This window comes from Lytechinus variegatus, chromosome 3, assembly GCF_018143015.1.
Source record: "Lytechinus variegatus isolate NC3 chromosome 3, Lvar_3.0, whole genome shotgun sequence".
Lineage (NCBI taxonomy): Eukaryota > Metazoa > Echinodermata > Echinoidea > Temnopleuroida > Toxopneustidae > Lytechinus > Lytechinus variegatus.
This window is the reverse complement of record NC_054742.1, coordinates 72,169,019-72,188,008: the sequence shown is the minus strand read 5'-3', so window position 1 is coordinate 72,188,008 and position 18,990 is coordinate 72,169,019. Positions and strand designations below refer to the sequence as shown.

General features: G+C 35.4%; 1 pseudogene; it reads left to right on the top strand.

Moving 5' to 3' along the window:
• The first annotated feature begins 5,404 nt into the window (after window positions 1-5,404).
• On the top strand, window positions 5,405-13,817 carry LOC121411873 (annotated as a pseudogene).
• Window positions 13,818-18,990: the final 5,173 nt, after the last annotated feature.

The following is an 18,990-nucleotide window of genomic DNA, read 5'->3' as shown; positions in this document are numbered from 1 at the left end:
TATCTACTCTTCAAAATGGGAACCAACTAGGAAAATTCTCCTGAATTATAAATGCTGGTTCCCATTTTCACGAGTAGATAAAGACAGTTTATGTATTAATCAAATTTATTTCGTCAGAGAATCATCACTAACGAAATAAATATCACTAGTAATCTGTCTTTATCTACTCGCTGAAATGGGAACCAGCATGTACAACTCTATTGAGAATTTTCCACGCTGGTTCCCATTTTGGCGAGTAGATTAAACTAGTTTACTCTACTCGCTGAAATGGGAACCAGCGTGTACAAATCTATGGGGATTTTTCCATAGAGTTGTACGCGCTGGTTCCCATTTCAGCGAGTAGAGTAAACTAGTTTACTCGCTAAAATGGGAACCAGTGTGTACAACTCTATGGGGAGTTTTCCACGCTGGTTCCCATTTTAGCGAGTAGAGAAAAGACAGCGACGCCAATCAATCTTTCTGATCTAAGCTCTTTGAAGGATTAGATTTATCTAGAATCAGCGCGCCAGCTGCGGTGAAGCAGTGAGCAAGCTCGAAAAGGTAGGTAGGTCATGTCTTGTCGTGAAAAAGTGTCCTGTGGAAATTAGGAACTGGTTCCCATTTTCACGATAATGCCCTAGTATCCACCCAATTTTGGAAACTTGCTCGAATAATCAAGAAAATTGAATTTACCTTTCTCACTGACACTATCCTATTCATACTTTGAACTTTGAAGAGGAAGTATTACTCAAATTACTGGGCTTAGTTTGATACCAGAGCTCGCTTGAACATTTTTTCGCCGATACGCATACGCGCCAGAGATCGAATTATGCGCAGGTCATTTCTACAACTAGCACCAGCCATCACTAGTATCCACCCAAAGAGATATAGATGGCGCTATTTGCACAGTCTTCAATTATTATCGCTATTCACTGCTTGTTTTCAATTCCAAGGAGCATCATGGATCTAGGAATAATTGGATTGAGTGGTTAGCGTATCCAGGAAAGGGGGGGGGGGGGTGAGAGTGTTTTGCCGCCCCGGCCTAAAGTTAATTTTTACCTTTTGTTTTGCTTAAAGCTGAAATCTGTATTGCTTTTTTTACTCTAAGTGAGTCTTACTGATTATTTTCAGCGAATATGATGTTATTTATGATAAACAAGTTCTGTTGAGGAAAAAATCAAAACAGTTTTAAAAAAGAAATACATAAGAATTTCAAAATCAATAAAATACATAAAGCATATTGATACTATTTATTTTGTACATTTCATTAAGAGTCTTTATACAAAGAAAGCCCAAATAGGGCTTTATTTCAATACATTCACAGTCAATTCCAATTCTAATTTCATGTATAAATTGGCATATAAATAGAGTCAGTGAACATCAACAGATATACTCTGTAATCTTATTGTTAATCTACAAACTGGTAGATTTGAAAAGAATTCAAGTGAGTCTGGCTATTAAGTCAAATCCCCTTGGGACCATAGAAATTTGTTTCAATTATTAAAGCAAAGTCTGACTTAAAGATTTAAATAACACTTTTTTTTCACTTGGGAAAATATTCAACGAAGAGAAGGTAACCGGTGCATATTGTTCTATGATTGCATAATTTACCTCATTGATAAGATGAAGTAAACTTGAGAATTTTAACTACATTTATGAAATACTTGAGCAGGACAGCAATCATTCTGATCTATTCTTGTTTAACTGCAACCATGGTATAAAGATGGGGTTTACTGTATATGGATAGCCAAATTTGATGCAAAGCTCCAAACCTATCATCACATGGCACTCAAAGCATTGCAACCTATTATAAAATGATATAGTTTTTCTCCACCATTAAAACAAGGAATAGATCCCAGTTAACTTATGTATACAAATATTTGGAACTTAGCTTCCTGTGTTGTTAGCCCAGACTTATTAGACCAAGGTTCAATTTAAACTTGAGTACAGAAAACATATTTGCATGTATTATGAAGTCAATTTTAACGTAGACCATGGACTAACTCTGTGCTAAAAATATGGGAAGCCAAAAATATAAAATTTCTGTCTATGTTGTACATTTCTTATGTTTGCTATTTTGTTTCCTTTTGCTTTCATAAGGAAGAATTATCACTTCAGTGATTATTCCTTGATAATTATGAACAATTTGAGTGTCATATGAGATAATTAATTGGATGTGTACTGTTAGTGACTTATGACCCTATTGGCTATTGATGTGAAACCTATTAATTCTATATTTATTTGCCAATATGTGTATATTAAACCACAACTTTAAACCAGGGTTTAATTCAACCCAAAGTTCAGAATACGGGCCATTTAGTTTTGTGAATCTAAAACCTTATTACCTATCAATCCATGTTTGATGCACTTGTTTTTTTTTTTTTCATCATGCAGGATATGTACATCTCAGCAGTCAGATAGAAGGGTATTGAGGTTACACAACACTAGCTAGTCAGTGACTGGAACCTCAGACTTGAACACCCAAGCCATTTCCTGTGCCAACGTAAAGGATAGAGGAGAGCTACTGATGAAAGTAACCAAGACTTCAGTGATTGTAGCAGATAGATCAATATACATATAGATATCAATGGTATGTATGTAATAATTATCCAATTTCCAAAGACTGAATAATAGGCAGTTGAGTGATATTGAATGAATAACAGGGAAGACAGTTTAAGGTAAATGCCAGTTTTGGTAACGATATCAAAATGAGTTAATACAGAATCCAATGAAATTAACACCAAAGTGTCTGTTTGTATAAATAAAACATATGTGCCAAAGGATTCTGGAAGAAATTGTGTAATTGCTGAGAAATCAGCAAATAAGCACAGGATTCGGGTAAAGCGTCGTGCCCGACATTCAAAGCAATAATTATACAATGTCCCACATGCACTTATCTGTGTTGGTGATCTTCTGTGTGAACATTTTCAGTGTAGATTTCAAGATTTCACAAAGTTCAGTTTATGTAACTGTACCATATCTAGATCCTCGATATACTGACAATTAAGCCTTGTTTTACAGACTTTCTCATGAAATCAGTGTTTACTGCAACTACTGGAATTTCTCTTTAATGATCCTGGGTTCACTCCTCAGCTATATAATCTAGACCACCTCTTTTGAAATCGACCACCCTGCGGGCATTAAGATTATTAAGATTATTGCATATCACAAACGCAAAGCGTGGAAGAGTAGACGCAGTGTCCATGGGAACGATTAGAATTAATTTTACAAGAGAAAAAGGGGGTTAAAAGGTAAAAATGCTGTAGAATTAATCAAAATTGCTATTTAAAAATTGCATTGACCAGACCTGAACCCCCTGCAAAACAGTTCATACTAAGAAAACTGATTTAAGAAATTGCTTTAGAACAAATATCCGTCATCATTTAACTCTTTGTATCGAATCGTGTGCTGGAGCTAGCAGTTGAAGTAGTGAGACAATCATTTAGCATGGTGACATCATAGCACTAATTTGGAATAGTCAAAATATTTCACAGCGTGAAAAAAATCTGCCGTAAAGTTAGTGTATGGGGGATGGTCAGTCCTGAAAGAAGGGTGCAAGTATGCAAATTTGAAATCGTCACATTCGTTGGTCACCGATACAGAATCTGAGTCGTCAATCCAAACATGGGAGTCTGATCTTCTCAATTTCTGTACAAATCAGACAAAAACTAGGTAAAACTTAGAAAATTAAATGTGGGGGGTAGGCCCACCCATACATTATCTCTCCCATTTTATCTGATTTTTCATCCACTTTGGTTCACTTTTCAGCAATAGGTACAATCATTCCTATTCACAATTTAATCAGATTTTTTTTGTCCATCTGTCTTGATAATCATCAGGAGAAAGGATTTCATTTTCATTTTCCTATCGTAACTTTTCAGTCATCAAGGGGAATTTTGATGTTTATAGTTTGGACCTTTGCTATTAGTTTACTTGAAATATGAAAACTGAACACACTTTGGATGTAGTCTTTAATGATGACCCTCTTTTGCAATTTCCTGCTCAGAAGCCTCTATTATTGTAAGAACATTTATGCTTCATTTTTATAAAATGCACTGTTGGGAATTGTAAGGAATTTTAATTACATAAAATTTGGACTGGAAAGGTTGTGTTTTCAATTACAGCAACTTAAAGGGGAAGTTCACCCTGAAGAAAACTTTGTTGTAAAAATAGCAGAAAAAATAGTAAAATTATTGGTGAAGGTTTGAGGAAAATCCGTCAGAGTAAGAAAGTTATTAGAGTTTAAAATTCTGGATTTGTGACGTCATAAACGAGCAGCTGCCCCATGTGTTATGTAATATAAAATGTATGAAATTCAAATTTTGTATGGCTCCTGATGACTAATTTTATTTTCTTTTCATGATGGGTGTGAAAAGATTTGTCTATTGATATACAAAAGTTACAGTGAAAACCATTTTCAATTTTCTGAGAAAATGACATTTCATTGATTTTTTACCATTCGCTATGTAGGAATGCTGCTCGCATATGATGTCACATATCAAATAATTGAAATTCTAATAACTTTTTAATTATTTGATGAATTTTTCTCAAACCTTCGGCAATATTTTTAATTATTTTTTCTGCTATTTTTACAATGAACTTTTTGTCAGGGTGAACTTCCCCTTTAAGTGAAGCTTTATTTTTGAAGCTCCTAATTTTGATTTACATTGCATGTCAATATTTAATTTCAAAATGATATGGCTGTTTCATGGGAGACATTGCAAGGCATGTGGAAACTATCAAAGAAGACAGAAAGGTGTCAAATATAACCCCACATTGACCCAACTGACTGGACATTATGGAACAGAGCCATCGAAGAAATGAACTGTCCAACCTAGTCCACAAAGTGGAGAAAATAGACTTCTAATGCTGCTAATGATGATGATGCCAACATCCAATGAAGATTTTCAGATTCATTCCAAATCCAATTAATTTTGACCCAACAGATACAATGCTCCACTCAAGAAGGACAACCGGAACTGAGTCGAGAAGCTTTCCAACTCATCTGACATCGTTGAGAACTGGATGACTACCCAAAGCCTATAGATGGCCCATGTTCTGAACCCGGGTTTAACCATAGTCGAAAGTTGCGGTTTAATTATAGGAAGCCAAATGAGGCAGTAGATGATTAATTTATCATCAAATTTGGCATTCAAATCATTAAAAAATATTTTGAAATTATAAAGTTGTAGTTTGATTTTGGGAAGCCAAATGTGGCATCAATCTCTATAGTTAGATCAGTTTATCATTATATTTGGCATTTAAATCATTAAAAGATATTTTAAAATGATATGTTTTGTCACCATCAAAACACCAAAAAAATCCCAGTAAACTGAAAAGAAGCCTTACAGTGTAAACAAAGTCTTGACAATTTAGCTTCCTATAATTCAAGCCGAAACTTAGATAATGGTTTTAGTTTTAAATCAGAGCTCAGAATACTGGCCTATCATGGGTCTACCTTGAGGATGTACTTGTTGGTGGAGACATTGCAAAAAACCTTGTCGGGTAAGTTTTTCATACAATTATGGTAATTGTTTTGCATATTAGAAAAAATTGTTTCTGAATATAAATATATATATATATATTCCAATGCCTGTTATTTTCTTTATTATCATAAGTATTACAAACACCTCATCATCAGTCATAATCACCATCATTATTATTATAGCTGTTATGATGATAATGACAACAATGAAATGGATGATAATGAGGGTGATGATGTTGATAGTGATGCTGATGATAATGAAATCTGGTATCTATAAAAAGGCTGTGTTTTGGGGGAAAAAATTTAAAGGATGTGGAGTATGCTTCATGGAAAATGTGAAACCCATTCATTCTATATTTCATTTGCCAATATGTCTATAGTCAATTCTCATTTGATCAAAGTTTATTGTCTCAACAAAATGAACATATTAATTCATGTTATTCTTTATTTTTCTTCTTTACCTAATACAGGGCTCCACACCAACCATTTTTTCTACTGGTCCAACCTATTCATGTCGGACCAGTAGATACCCAGTTTTTCAAATTTTTACTGGTCCGAACCTAAAATCTACTGGTCCCCAAAAATAAAGAAAACATTAAGAAAAGGCGCAAGTTTATTTTTTAGCCTTTCGTTACCCCCAAAAAAAAAAAAATGAAGGAAAATGAAGGACAAAAAGAAAGCAAGACAGAAACGAATAAAGACAGAAACAAAGAAAGGAAGGAAGGAAGGAAGGAAAAGAAAGAAAGAATAAAAGAAAGGAAGGAAGAAAAAAGTAAAGAAAGGATAGATGTGAAGGAAGAAAAAAAAGTAAGAACTAAAGAAGGAAAGGAAGGAATAAAGAAGGAACAAATATAAGAAAGAAAGAAAAGAAAAAAAGAAATTAAGGAAATGAAGCAAGCAATACAGAAAGAAAGAACAAATCCAGAAAGTAGTAAAGGAAAGAAAGAAGAAGCAATAAAAAAGAAAGGGTAAAAGGAGAGATGGAAAGACAGACAAAAGAAAGAAAGAAGGAAGGATTGAAAGAAGGAAGGAATTAAGGAAGAAATGAAGGAAAGGTAAAATGATAGAAGGAAAGAAATAAATGAAGGAAGGGAAGGAAAGAAGCAAGCAATTATAAAAAAAAGAAAAGGTAAAAGAATAGATGAAAGGAATAAAAAAAGAAAGACCGAGAGACAAAGAAAGGAAGGAATGAAAGAATAAAGGAGAGAAATGAAGCAAGCAGTCAAAAAAAAAGAAAGGAAAGGTAAAATGATATAATTAATAAAGGGAAAAAGGAAAGAACAAGACAGATAGAAGAAAGGAAGGAACGAATGTAAGAAAGAAAGGGCTGAGAAAAGAAATAAAAAAGAAAGGGTAAATAAATGATGGATGGAGAAACAAAGAAAGTAACAAAGAATGAAGGGGTAAAAAGAAGGAAGGGGTAAAAAGAAGGAAGGAAAGAAAGGAAGAAGAGAAGAATAAAGGATGGATGGACTCAAAAACTAAAGAAAGAAAATATCAGAAAGAAAGAGAGAAAAAGGAAATAGAGAAAATATTTTATAAAAGGATAGAAAGAAAAAATGAATTAAAGAAAACAAGGGAAATTAAAAACGAAAGACAGTAACAAAAAAATCGAGGGAAGAAACAAAGAAAGATTAAGAAGGAAAGAAAGATAGGAAGAAAGCTAAAACTATTATAATTTATCAGTTTCTTTTCTCATTTAAAATAGCTACGAAAGAAAGTCGCAGATACCATTAGTGTATCAACACACACATAAATGCATATGTGGGGCTATTATGTATTCAGACGATATCACCCGAAACCCGATCTGTTTGAACCAAAACAGAAGTGAAAATTTCTCCTTTTACTGCTTACAAATGACAGAGTTGCTCCAATTTTTAGGAAATATGGACATTATAAGAGCCTTTCATGAGTATGAACCTTGGATTTTGACAGTTATGTGAGAGATTTCTGCCAGAGTTTAGCCAGGCTTCGTTCGTGCGGCCAGTGGAGAATTTACCATGTGGTTTGTGTGGCAGACTACATGTACACTGTACTGTTGCATGCTGTATAGTACTCTAGTAACACGTGCGATTCATTCTGTGTGTATTCTGTGTGTGAATTGCAGAAATTAACGGGGGGGGGTGGGGGGGAAATGGTTTGCTGTGAATTTGACCATTTCTGGAAAAGTTATTGGCCCAACAATGGTTTTTATTACTGGTCATGTCGGACCCTTAAATCTTGCTATTTTTGGAAAAATTACTGGCCCGACAATGATATTTTTTACTGGTCATGTCGGACCAGTAAATCTTCCAATTTCTGAAAATCTACTGGCCCGACAGCGATTTTTACCGGTCTGGGACCGTCGGACCGCCGCTAGTGTCGAGCCCTGCCTAATATGAGAAGTCAAATCTCATTTCATCAAAGTTTATTGTATTTCAGAAAATAACCAAACCAAATCATAGATATCACGGATGATGTGTTTTAGTAACATCTTCTTCATTTCAGGATTTAAGACAGTAACATCTTCATGTATTCATTAATCATTGTGTTGGTGCGAGAACACCCTTAGTAAAACATTTTTGCTCACCACACAGTGCAAAAATGCCCTTACACAATGCCCTTATGCGTTTTGCATGCATGCAATGCGTGAAAGTGCGGTGTGAAAGTGCGGTGTTACAGGCGTTCATGCTTTGACAACCTAATCTGACTATTTGCAGATCTATGTCTTGAATATGCATTGTTCATTTGTTTTGTGTATTATTCCTATTTTAAAAATTTAAGTTACAAAAATATTAATTCATTAACACATTACTTTGATAGAGACGTTACATCACACTAGCCCAGGGGTTGGGTATGAGCATGGATGGAGCACCTGCCGGTCATGCATGGAAGGGAAAAACAACGGCAACCAACAAGAATATGGATAAACCTCTAGGTGGTGGTCTCCGACTACTCTGATAAGATGGACGATGAAGGTCTGGAAAGGATTTACAAAGGTATAGCAAAAGCGATATTTCTGCATGTTTTTTTTTTTACATGATTTTACATTAAATAAAACACAAGTTTCCTATCACTCATGAACAGTGAGTTATGGTTTGCATAGTAGCAGTTAATTACTTTTTAAAATCTACTTTTTTCTCTTGTGAATAACCTTCCAATTATCTGTTGCCAAGATCTTCTTTTTTATGATACACTGTGTAGTGTTTGACATGTTAACATTTTTTCTTGGAGCTGATTCGTAAATTCAAATGATTTGCATTTATGGATTTGAAGAAAAAAAATGATTTGTGTATTCTATTGTGAATAGTGTTTTTAGAAGAGAAAAAGGGTCAAGGATGAATAATATGTAGGTACAGTGATTTTCCACAATCGCAAAAAAAACGGAATTCACAGAATTGGTCTTTTGAAACGGAAAGTGGAATTTCAAACGGAAAATCACGGAAAACATATTTTTCCTCAGAAACAAAAGCAGCACAGAAATTACTCCAAAATCTCAACAAAATATGAATATTAAATGGCCACAAAACCTCACAAAACATGACAATCCACACATCATGACTGATCTTCACTCCATCACACTCGATCGTACCTCTCGCATGCACCTGGCCTTGGCTGGCGCCGGGGTCGGCCGTATCAAAAACATTTACATGCAGACATCGTTTGATTAAACAACACGGTCATGTGTTGCTGCCCTCTACGTTTGAAGATGTAACAGTACAATATTCCAGCCTTGAAATCCAAAATGGCGGATAGACTGAAGTCGTTGACTTTTCAAAACTATGTCCAAAAAATCCCAAATTATCAATAAAATTTCATTCAAAAAATAATGTAAAATAATGCTATAATGTGAAAGGTAAGGATATTTTCATGTTAAATGTATTTGACAAAATTATTTGTGTACCCGCATAGATCCGATTAAAGCGGATTCTACTGCATTGTTGGTACAGTGGTAGATACAAATTTTGACCAGCGCGAGCAATGCGATATTGCTACTGAATGGGTAAACGGAATGTGTCAATATTCATGTACACAAAGTCTATTGGGAAATGGAATTCCGTTTTCTGACATGCTGAAACGGAATTAAAGATTTTTTGAATCGTAAAAGGCAATTTTTTTTAAACGGAAAATCACTGTCCTTCATATGCTTTACTTGTACTCTTTCTCCAACATAGGACTTGCTCATTCTAACATCTGGGGATATTTTGATAAATTCAATGGTATTGAGCTTTCTGTGCTGTCTGTAGCTACACAGCAGATTGCCATTGTACTTACTGCCAAGAAAGAGGGAAAGAAGGAGCTTGTCTTCAAGGATGGAGATGTGGTAGGCTTGAATCCAAGAGCATGGTCTCTTCCTCACCATGGTAAGCACATAGAAGAACATTTTAATTTGGCAAATGTTATGCTAGCATTGAGTCTGTGCTAGTCTTTCAGTTAGGACCCACAATCATAGTATTGATTACCATTGTGGCAATTGTCATTGAAGATCGACTTGACCTGAAGATTTTTTGCCGGGGACTGGCAGGTGCACTCATGGGGGAACACCTAACTCTTTGAAGAATATTGTGTCAGTTTTCTAATGTGCGAAGGGGTGGGGAAATTCCTCTACATGGGACCTTTCGGATGGTCTGAGTGTTTTCCAACTGCATTGACCCCTGCACTGAATGCAGCAGGGAGGCACACAGTGTATAGTATAGGGTGGCTACTGGAGTTAGAGTTAGGGTTCACTACACAGGTGTTAACTATATAAATTACACAGAGGTGTTTCTCTATTCAAGGCTAGGGTCTGACCTCCGAGAGCACATGGCTCACTTTATTTCTGCCTTCTTTCCAAAACTATAGTCATCCAATTAACATAAACATCAACCAATCAAAAGGTAGTGTGTCCTCTGGGTGGACACACTCTATCTACATGTATAATACATGAAACATAGGATAGATCAGATAACCAATCAGGAAGTAATGCATGCAACATAAAAGAAATCAATAGCCAATCAGCAAGAGGTGTGTATAGTGTATCAATGTGTGTGTAACCGAACATAAAGAGAATCATTGAACTGAAGCACATAATCCAGGTCAACTCCATGTCTGGCTGAACAAAGAAGTGATATTTACAAACACTGAGCAGATGTATTGAATTGCATCTCACATTCCAACTTGTTTATAGAAAGTTCTCTGACCTATAGTATACTGAAATGAATCTAACCTGTACATGAAAGTTCTCTGATCTATGGAAATAATGCTCTACAATAGCATCAGTTTCTTTGTTTCAGCATGAGTGGGACTCCAACCCACTCAAGTTGAGATCACACAATCTTATCTGAAACAGATTCTCTAACTGACTGAGCTGCCTCCCAATTCAGTGTGATATTTACTATATGACTTATAAAACACGATAAGTGTGTGTGTTTTACTATTGTCTAGTAATATCAAAATCACACTTATTGTGATGTAACATTTCATAATGTATGGTTGATGAGTACATTATGTATGATTGAAATTTACATTCTTGCTGCTCGGGAAAGTCATCACAACTTCACAACTTGGTTGTTTTGATTCTAAGCATATGCTTTTATAAAGCTTTTCTTGATGATTACTTTGCTTTTCAAGATGATATTCAAAGTTATTTAAATGTTGCTTGAACTGCTGATGTGAAAAATTGAAAATTCTGAAAATTTTCCAAATGATATGTCTTAACTCCTTGAGCAGTGTCTAAACACATTGTAAGGTTTAAAGAAAAATGTATTTATCTCATTTCTAAATTTGCAGAATTGGGGATATTCTGGTTGCAGTAGCTATCTTGGAACTTGAAGATCCTATCCAGATCAGAAGCCATCTTCTACTTCTTTGGTCACTACACAAGTCCTATCCAGTGGAGGGTACAAGATCTGGCTTTGAGGTTAAATGACTCCAGATCTTTGGCAGTGTATGTCTCTGGTAGGAGGGGCAGACCAAACGGTTTTGCATTGTCTGATCTTCCCCATGTTGCCAGAACTCCATCTCGACAGCAGTCTCATTTCTGCATAAAGACTTTGCATCATCCTGTTCTAGTCCATAGGCGATTGAGACGTGACCAGGAGCCATGGTGGGTACCTGATAGACAGATCATTGTGAGGCTTGAACTGGCCAGCTTTGGTTTTCAGGAACATCATACTGGCTCAGGAATTCTACATCCTCTGCAGTGTTTGCAAAGAACAACTCACAAAACAGGTGATTTTAACTATTTTAATTGTTAGAGAAAATTGGAACTTGTTACATGTCCCACATGTATGTTCATGTTACAAAATACATAATTGATTGAGATATCCTTTATGAATAAAGATTTGTAGCTCATTATTTTTCACCTGTGACTCCTTTGTTGAATATTTTTTTTTCTCCACTCACTACATAGTTGAAATCAAGTCAATGGTCTGCTTGCAGTGTCTATAGAGGAGCACATCAATATGTATTATAAGTTTGATAACTTCAAATATATGTCATATATTTCATATTGCTCTCATGTTGGTATGAACTGTTTTTGCCAAAAGTAAAAATTCCTTCCCTGTCATTTATTTTTGGCCACAGTGAGTATATTTCTGTAGGCTTTTCCTACTTTTCTAATGAGGACCTGTAACACAAAGATTGTTGCTTGATTGTAGGGCTGTTTTACACTAGAAAACATTGATCATTATATGCAGTTAAGTGTTCACATCAAGTGTGTGATCATTCATAAAGCTTTGTGTGAATTAAGAGACCTATTTCTAAAATGCATTCTTGCTTTTATTGTTAATTGTGAATACTTATTGTGAAAACATGTAAATATATCACTTGGCATGTTCATAGATTACTTCATTCAAAGTATATCCAAATACAACACGTGCCACAGTGCGATGCATGTTTTGAAAGGAAAAGGTTTGTTAGAATGATATTTTGTTCTTTCACTTTACACTTGCAGTGATGTCACTCAGTGTACGACATGGAAACACCCCTATCTGGTGACAACCATCTTCCACAAATAAACGAGAAATGTTCTACCAAAGACACGCACTTGACACCAAAATTGGATCATCATCTACGTTTAAGAATTGCTGGTTAACACCAAAATGTCTGGTTTGAACAGTTAATGGTATTTTTGTGAAATATGATAAAAAAAAGAGACGCCAGTCATTATCTACACTTCTGCCTGGTGTTAACCATAATCAAAATCTCTCATCTAAAATATCTACCCATTTGGTGAATTGATAAAAAACCTGAATTTAAATGTGAATTATCTGCTATTTTACGGCCTGAAAAAAAAATCCTATTTGTGCATTTCACGATACAAAGTGAAATACCAACTTTAACTATCATTAGTGAAGAATTGTAAGCTGACCACTTTGTCCTACTTACAGAATAGGACAAGTTGGAATTGAAAATTGAAAAATATTTACTAAGAATATTTATCGGAACAAGGAATCCAAAGTTCCGGAGGAAATAATGACTAATCTAAAGGATTGCAATTGTAATTGAATTACCAACTGAATAATAGATTTTGAATCCTGAACAAAGCTACTTACATTTTAAATACCCCACTGTTTTTGTTTATGTAAGGGCAACATAACATGAATGAATGCAATCAGTCGCTAATTCCAATGAAGATCATTTTGCATGCATCAGGTCCCAATCAGATTATTTGCTTTATATTTGCAATCCATCACCGGGGCTTGTTTTCTAGAAGTCAAATTCAGGTTTTCTATATATATATATGGGAGATTTCTGGATGAACCAGTTCAAACATTTATTTCAGTCTATTCTAAAACATTTTTAGTATCAAATTTGTGAATTGCATATGCCTAAGCATTCACATCTCATTTACCCATATTTTTGATTATGTAGCTCTAAGGGCAGGTCCAAGCTATCTTTTCTTTGCTGATACCACAGAGCAGGGTTCTAGCCGTGCTAGACAGTGCTGCTTGGCAAGGCAAATTACCGCCCGGCTCTTAGCTTAAAACTGGATGAGCCGCCCGGCACAAATTTTCTGAAAAAGAGAACTAAAATTTGCTGAATGTGTACTAATTCGATCACATTTCAAGCACAATGCAAATACTGCATGCATTCTTTTGGCAGACACTCGGAATCGATCTTGAGCAAAATTATTTTTGTTGTAAAATCTCCCCTTCCTTTGCCTATTCTTGTTTTACCTGGCACTAAATTGGTCCTAGCTAGAACCCTGGCTCAGAGTATCTTAATGATATATTGCTTCATAAACATATTGCCCGATTTTTAACTTGTAAGGAATGGTTTCTTTGAGTAAAATTTTTCTTGAGGTTGGAAAAAATTTGCAAGTAGAATGATGATGATGTGGTAACTAGGCATTTTAGATATTTGTAGAGTTAACTCACATTATCTTGACAAAGTTTCTGTTTGTATTGTGTTGACAATTCTGCAAAAGTTGATCCAAAGGTTTTCCAGAGTTTTTCCCTATTGAGTTTTATCTCTGGTTTTTTACCCTGGATCTACTTGTCGTAGATTGTTTAACACAGGGGGGAGGGGGCGCTTATCTTGGACGTTGACCATGCAACCGCAGTGTAATCGGTATGTGCACATATCTTGTTTTCACAATATCTGAAAAATTGTTTATTCCTTTAGTTAACAAAGTTCACGACTGCTCCGCTGCACAAAATTTTGAGACGGTGTTTCTTGTCAACTTTTTATTTTTGAGTCTTGCACATTCTTTGAGCCCATTATGCAAAAATCGGACACAATTTTCTATACATTTACGTCAACCCTACAGATGCCCCAAAATTGATTTTGGGTACAAAAACAATTCAAATTGCGCTTCAACCAAAAATCATAAATATATGATTATTTTTAATCCTACCGTTTGAAATTGATTTATTTTATGCTGTTCATGATCACAAAAGAGTCCTACAAAATACATAGGAAATGAATTCAGATTTAGCAAATTTTTTGTACATATAATTGTTACAAAAAAAAAATTATGGTGCGTATTTATTTACAGGCAAAAATATAATTTATACACTTACTTGCACAAATAAATAGATTAAATCAATTTATCATAAAAATCAATTTTTTGAAAGTTTTACTACAGTCTTGTAGTTTACATCCAGCTCTGTGTGCATGAAAATTTTCACAGCGATTGCGCGATCAGCAACCAAGATCTAATGTAAAAATCTGGTTTGAAATAGCCAGGTTGAAATAGGGTTAAGGCTTCAGCTTCAAACTTAAAGGCATGGTCACACTGCCCTAGCATTGTTGGAGCGGTCATGGAGCGGAGAGAAAAAAATTCATCACCGCTCGCTACTGCTCACCATTTTTGATTTCGATTGTTTTTTTTGTTTTTTTTTATTTATGTTTTAGATTTTTCCCCCAATTTTGTGAGCAAAATTCGGCCCTCTTTCCTTATCGCTCCAACAATGCTCGGCCGGTGTGACCATGCCTTTAATCATCTACATGTAAGCATAGTGGAGTGAGGACCATATGATTAAATTGGGTGGGGGGCATGAGGTAGAGGTAAAGGTCAAAGATTTCAAAGTACATTACAAACAATGGTATCTTTCTTATATTAATTTAAGAACTGTTCGAGAGTTAATTTTCAATCTTGTTTAATGCATCTAAGTCTAGTAAGGCTGATCTGATTAGATATTTTGGTCAAAAGTCAAAGTGTTTTTTCATATTAGAAATTGGTTGCATGATATATATAATCTAGATCTGGCAATAGCAGAGCTGTGTGCAGTTGAAAGTCCATCTGTTTTAAATTTAACATGCATAGTGCCAGTCAGTATATAGGATTTGTAGATGCTTTTATGTTTTCAGATCTTTTAAATTCGTGAAAAGTTTATGACCTTCAAAAACAATTCTGGGGAATGTTTCACAAGTAGATAAACCCAACTTAAAGTCATGCTTAGGTGTCAATGTGCACATCATCGGGAGGAGGGGGAGGGTTGGTTCTTAGTAAGAAAAATCAAATGTACAGTTTTAGGGTTCGTAATATGCTTTTATGTTTCTGATCATTTAAATTCATGAAAAGTTTATGACCTTCAAAAACCAGTTCTAGGGAGTGTTTCACAAGTAGATAAACCCAACTCAAAGTCATGCTTAAGTGTTAATGTGTGCATGATATTTGATGCTCAGTATATTGATTAATACACAGCACAATCTAAATATGGCTATTGGGATCAATTATATTCTCCACTTTCTGTTGAGGTAACTCCCGTAGGAACTCTGCAAAGATGCTTTTTACCGCATCAACGCCAAGCTGGTTTATAACCATTTGCATTTAATTACACTTATTTGTGAATTTAAGAGGGATTTTGTTAGCCACACTTTAAATGTTTTGCGAAACACCCCTCTGATTTATCTCTCAAGTTAGATATACATGTATGTCAGATAGCTTGGACCTGCCCAACAGTTTATGATTTCTTGTACTATACATATACTTTGTATTAATGAGTTTTTATTTTTCTTTCTTGAAATAAAATGTAAGACGGTAGCCAAGAAGATTCATTCAAGGTGGAGGACTGTAGCAATTGACCTCATCCAGTGATGGTGGTAGGCCCTGAACCTCACAAACATGGCTTCCTGTCTGGTTTGAGCTGGGATCTTCCTGCCAGAATCGCACAATCAGTGACATCACTACCCAGAGGATTATTTTTCAGTGTGCAGAGAAGGGCATTGGACTCTGCTGTGCATGATATACAACTTCCCTAATGTGAGTGCTTTATTCATGATTTTAATGGTATTCTGTGTAGCCTAAAGTATGCAAGACATTGTATTGGTTTTCCAAGTGATTGTGTAGCCAAGGGTAGTGGTATTTGCGAGCAGCTTTACCCGCATTGTACAGTTTACCTCAAGATTGTTTTCTTTGCAAAAACAAAACACACCACCTTATTTCCTTTAATCTGCACCATTGCTCATTACCACCAACTTCAGTTTCCAGCAATTTTTACTCTTCATTGTGGAAATATTGGGCAACAATATCTTCCATATCAAAATTTTTATCCATTTTCTTAAAAAAAAATTTTTGAATTATTTTTTTTTAATAACAATCTGTAAAACCATTCCTGAAGGCAATTCTTATCATTTTTTTAGAACCTGAAGCAAAAAAAAAAAGAAAAATCCCATTTTTTTCGCAGTTACTTTTACTGTGCCCCACTCCCATATCCGTAATCTGTTGATTTGAAGTACAATTTCCTTATTTTCCCTTCCATATTCCCAAATTCTTTCTCATTACTGCCACCTCCTCCCCTCATGTTCCACTTCCCCCTCTCCTCTCACCCCATCAATAAATCTATTATCTGTTGATCCATTGTGTTCTGTCTTTACCTTCCTGTACTATCTGCTCGATAGCTGTTGATCAAAATGCATCTATTTCACACTGTTGCAACATGATATTTACCATGACTGATATAGTAATGTGCTAAGGCATAACAAATTTCTTTTATTTACATTGATTTCCTATGAACAAAGAAGTATCAATTAATTTGCAATATAGGTCTTCCCTTTTTCTGTACATGTTAATTTTTTGGTCCAACTAACTTGAGTAATTTCAAATTTAATCTTTGCCGAAGTTGGCCCTTTCCTCATTCACCGCCATAAACCTCTTGTTTGTGCTGATGCCGAGTGCAGGACCATATACAAAAAGCGTTTGTGCGAATGCCGTGTGTGTATCCATCATGTAATCGCATAACGTGTGGAGATAACGGCCTGCGTTGGAATGGTAGGATTTTGGGATGAATATCGGTTCATCTGCCAAACCAAAATCATTCAATTAGAGTACCGATAAAGTATAAAGTTTTCACCGATGTTTATGAGGATTGTGTGCTTAAATGGTTTATCCACAATGTGTAAAAAAAAAAAAAAAGGTCCATCAATCACAGCAAAACATGTTAGTCTTGAAGTGCAATGTCAAATTTTTTTCTGTCTGTTGCCTGCAATTGTCGTCTACTTTTCAAGCCATTATACAAGAGCCTCGCCATTTTAGGATTTCTAGTTGACCGATATTTGTAATGGCTTTTTCCATGTTTGGTCTGATATTATCGTTCGAGCAGTTTGGCCAAGATGACTTTTGGGCTTGTTGGCATGGATCGAGGTTGAACAAGGACAGGTCTGGACGTTGAACTGACCCAGGTCTGCTGATAACCATTTGTGGCTGCACCAAGAAGGGAAGAAAGGAACTGTTGAACAATGTTTTGAGAGAGCATTGCCAACGTCTGAAAATTTGTTTCAACTGTATTAGAAATCTTTGTATTTGGTGTTTGGAAATCTGGTCTTTTATCTGGTGTTTTATAAAACTGTATGTAAGTTACGAGAGACTTTATGAATGACTGGTGGCCCTCTCTTGGGAACTAAATCAACACCAATGACAATCTTGTGTATATCAAGTACCCCAAGAAAGGATCACCAGTTGTTTGTAAAGTTACTCTGTCTTACAAACCGCTTTATGGAACAAGCGCCTGGTAATGTGATTACCCCCAAGCACTGTCTGACCAAGAGGGATGGAGTGCTCTTCAGCTGACGTGATATCTGGTGCTCTTCAAAACGTCATGCAAGTCACACATTTTCCATTGAGAATTCAGATGTGAATACATTTCATGAGGTGCTGCATCTTTGATTGTCTCATACAGATGGTCTGAATAGTAATTGGGAGATATGATAGCATTTTGATATACATAGTTCATGCCATCTGGAATCAACTCTCTTTGCTATCCTGTGAGAGTGTAGACCTCTGTTTTGTTGTATTAAGTTTACCGCACTACTCATGATTGGTCTGCAAAAAAACAAAACGTAAAGTTTGATGCAAATATTGAGACATGGAACATCCTAATGTTTAAAGTTCTAAATTGTATGAATACTTACGTTAAAATCTGTGACTATGCCCCTAAAAGAAAATTAAATATCGAGCCGCAATAATGCCATAGCAATCGTACTACAATTTGAAACCAATTTGCCTTTTACTCTAAAATAAAGGCTTGCAATCATCCAAAATTGTTTCAAGAGAATTCTTACAGTTAATTTGAACTTCAATTAAAAAGTGTTTTTCATTCAAATTTTCTGAAAATATACAGCAAAATGCAATTTATTGTTCCAAAATTGGATTGTTGAACAGTCGTAAGGTGTGTGTACCTCTGCTTACCATTGCCATTTCTACTTCAATAGATTTATGGCTCAGAAAAAACGGCATTCACACACATGGTGCAATCACCCTCAAGAAGTGCAAATGGAACGACTCTTCGAATCTTGACCATTGTGATCAGGGAAAGAGGGTTTTCATACCTTGGGTATCCTCAGCAGCATCCTCGTATAGATCAATAACTGGACTATGGGACGCTCTAGCCTGTTATTAATCCAGGTTTTAAAGTTTCTGTTTAAACATAGAAGAGAGTGTTATTGAATGTGTACTTTTGGTAAATTGTTCCAACTGTCAATGACCTTTTGGCTAAAGAATGGTTTCCCTCATCCTGTCTGAAACCAGGATCCCATTGTGTAAAAGTTACCATCATGGTAAATTTGCCTTCCAGTGGTAACTACCATGGTAACGCTGATCAACAGCCAATCAAAATCAAGGG